Source organism: Entamoeba invadens (assembly GCF_000330505.1).
Source record: "Entamoeba invadens IP1 unplaced genomic scaffold scaff_1105074725199, whole genome shotgun sequence".
Lineage (NCBI taxonomy): Eukaryota > Evosea > Mastigamoebida > Endamoebidae > Entamoeba > Entamoeba invadens.
In genome coordinates, this window is record NW_004440113.1 from 835,297 (window position 1) to 839,395 (window position 4,099).

Genomic DNA, 4,099 nt, shown 5'->3' on the forward strand with positions numbered 1-4,099 from the left:
CAGAACGTTAAAAGACTGACTCTACTTGAATAATATAAGAGCCGTTTTCAAATTGGTGCTCTGATAATTGTTTTTTGCCATCTTTTTTTTTGACCAAAATAACACCAAAACCAAAATTATTTTTACTATGTTTTTCCTTAATATAAATGAAAAAATTCTTTTCCAAATAAATTATTTTTTTAACATTACAGATAGTAGAAAAATAGGGTGTCAGGAATAAATTGGGTGTCAAATAAATTAGGGATTAGTTAATGTAAAAAAATGGGTTTAGTTTTTTTTTATTTTTCCCCCCCAAAAAAAAACATTAAATAACTCAAAATCAATCTAACACCCAATTTATTCTTGACACCCAAATTTTCTACTATCTGTAATAACACTTATTTAGGGAATGTTTTTATAGTTTAAAAAATAAAATTTTGTTGTTTTCAAAGATATTTTTTTATTTAAAAAAACACAACATATTTTTAACATAGAGTCAGTCGGATAACGTTGTTCAGTCCCCAAACGTTGTTCACCTCAGAATCTTCTAAATAACGGCTAAATCTTCTACAAAAAATGTAAATATTAAAATAGAACACCAATAACATTTTCTTTTTCATATTATATTTTTCTTTTTCCAAATCAAAACGAACATAAAACCAACAAAATCATTTAATTTCAAGATCTTCACGTTTCTTGCCGAAATCAACAAACACCCCGGAAACCATGCCAAAATGACGATCTCAAGTTGAGACCGTTCAATCGGCGAAAGTTGGCTGGTTTCCACTTGCTGCGGTGGAAATGCAGAAGGCGCTCCGTCAGGTCGTTGCAGCACTTAGTCGCCTCTAGTTTGTTAATATATATTTCCAATTCAACTCAATTCAATTCAATTTAATACAAAGAACAAACATCTTTTATTTTTTTAGTTCAAAGATAACCTTTAAGTTCTCTAAAATCAAGGTAAAACTTTAAGTGTTATGTTGGCTATGTTATTCACTCTTTTTTCCTAATGATAAGTCTGTATTTTTTCAAGGGTTTTTATAGTATAATTTATAGTTTTGTATAGAATGTTATAATATTTATATTTATCGTTCAATTGATACACCAAGTATTTTAACGGATTTAAATTCAACTCCAATACATTTTACTGCAAGTTTTATTCATTTATTATCTTATTTATTTCCGTTATATTTTTTATGAAGAAAATAATAAAAGTTTAAAAATCCATTAGAAACTATATTTTAACTATAAAATACTTATAAATGAAAACTATCAGTTGTTGAATTTAAAAGCTCTGATTTTTTTTTTGTAATAAGACCAAGTAAAAAAAATTTAAAAAATTTTAAACATTGTGAGCTTTTAACACGGCTCATAAATGCCTTTTGGCAACATTATTTGAATATAGAATTACAAGAGTCAAGTGCTTTTTGAAAACGCTTGGTTTTAGTAATCACAATAAAGGCTGAACACTTGAATTGTAATTTAGTATGTTTAATGTGTTTGTGTTTTTTTTGTTACTATATTTTTGAAAAAAAAATGTAATTGTTTTATCGTTTGTTTAATGCTTTCAATAAGACGAAGCATTGTAATGCTAGGCTCTTTAGACGGTATTATTACAAAAAGCTTTGAATCAATGATTTTTTTTGTGAGTTGAAAAGATTTAAATTAAAGCATACCAGAGTCCCTGATATGTTCAAACATATAATTAAATAAACTTGATGTTATATTTTCATTTTCTTGTTGTTCAAAAAGCTTGTAAATTATTCAGTATAAAAATTATGTTTTACTTGTGTTGAAAAGTGTTATGTTTTCAATTTTATTTACTCATCCAATTTTTTGTTTTTTATCTTTTCTGAACATATGTTTTTGTAAATAAAAGGAAGAAAAATAATAGAGTTAAATTATAACCAAAATGTGGGATTATTAGGGTTGACGTTTTTTGTTTTGGAGTTGCTTTAATTCAATTATTTCTTTTTTTTAACTCTTTTAATTTGTTTTAAAGCGGGAATTGCTAAAAAATAAATTTTAACATGGTAAACATTATTGTTATTTGCCGATAGTTTCTTTTATTGAAGGAACTTTATATTGTTCTAAAAATATAACACTAAAAAAACAACGTTTGGGGAGTGAACAACGTTAACTGACTGACTCTAGAGTCAGTCAAACAACGTTGTCTGGTCCAACAACGTTGTCTCATCGAAAATATTCCAAAATTTCAAGAACATTCCACAAACTATTGAGAATTGTAACAAAAAATTAAAAAAAAATATTATTTTTTTATTTAAAAAATATTTTTAAATTATTAACTTTATAAAAAGAACTACAAAATAAAATTAAAAGATTCATTTATTACTCGGTTACATTTTAATGCCTTGTTCAAAAACCCCGCCAAACGAACGATCTCAAGATGAGAGTAAATAAACTGTGAGAAAGTTCAATTTGATAATAATTAAATAATGGGAAGTTGTGGAAATACTCAGTAAATTGAAGACCGAGCGAAATATTTACATGGTTAGATGGGTCCATATTTAATGGAGGAGTATAAATATAACACATTATTCATAATTCAATCTTCTCGTTAATATAAAGACAGAATAAATAACGTAATTTGTCAATGTGTTGCAATGGAATAAAACAAATAAAACAGACCTTCAAAACACAAATGTTAATGTCTTTAAAAAGTTTGACCTAACACTGAAACCAACCCTTCAGAAAAAAATGTATTTAAACGTTTAATTAATAAAACTATATTTTTAATAACATAAAAATAATTTATCTAATAACATTTTAAACTATTAATAATAAATGAAATAAATTAAATAATCATTATCAAAGTTGTGTAATTTTTACTCTCTCGTTTTTGAACAGGATAAAGCCATATGGTTCTTCTAGTTTTGAGTTGTCACGTTTCCGAGATTCTTGTCTCAAAGTTTTTAATACCTTTTTCATTGCCAATCTTTCACTGAGCCCTTCAAGAAGAAGCCTGTTTTTACACACATTTATTTCTTCTTCGTCAAAAAACCAATCAATTTTGGAACAAGACTTTGGCACAATCTCACGCACAACATTCATATTGTCGAGTAGTCTTGGAACTAAACCACAAGCAACAAACGCTGCAATAACATTTTTCGTGGTTGTGGCTTTTTGCCAAGAGTTTATTATTGATAGAATTTGAAGTGATTGATAAGACAAAGAAGAAAACGAATCTTTCATGAAACTTTTTTCATATTCACACACTCTTTTCTGGTTGGCAAACACGGCAACATCGAGAACTTGCAATAAATGCGACGAATGACTCGGCATGAGCATGACACGAATGTTATTTCTGGACATTATATTCACCGAATGTCGACTCAAATGCGAACCATAACCATCAATGATGAATATGGCCACACCATAATAATCAAACAATTTTCTTTTTTCGTTTAATATTTTAACAAATACGTTTTCAAGCCAATCCTCGAATAGATAAGTGTTCATAACTGCCTTTTTTGAGTATTTTAAAATGGCATTTTTCTTGGTCACTCCATTTTCTACAAGTTCCCTTTCAACACTTTTAGTAGAAACTATAAAATATGGAGGTAACGCAGAACCATCCATACACACCACTCCAAGCATATTAGTTCTGTTACCATTGCGTGAAATAGGAATGTTAACCACATCTCTTGTCTCATCTGAAGATACAATAACAACGCTATCCATTTTATCGGCCCACTGCTGGAAGCCAGATTCGTCTCCATTAAAAATAAATGCTATTGGTACTCCAGTAACGTTTTCTGATAAGAGTTTAAAGTAAGTTTTAATTTTTTCGGGTTCAACTTCAACGCGTTCAATTTCCATACACTTTCCGGTTACTGTTTTAATACGTTTGTCTGTTGCAACGAAGTGATAGAGAGAATTTTTTGTTACATCTTCTCGACACAGTGTTGTCACAATAAAAAGCATTAAATCACTGTAACTCACTGGTACTTTATTTTTTTCACTTTCTTTAATTTGTTTAATCAAAGCATCTTTTTCTTCAACTGAAAACACTCCCTTTCTTCCCGATTTTCCCGGAAGCGTCTTTGCACGACGTATTTGCCTCCCCAAACATCTGCAGATATGTTGGAGGTAATACTCG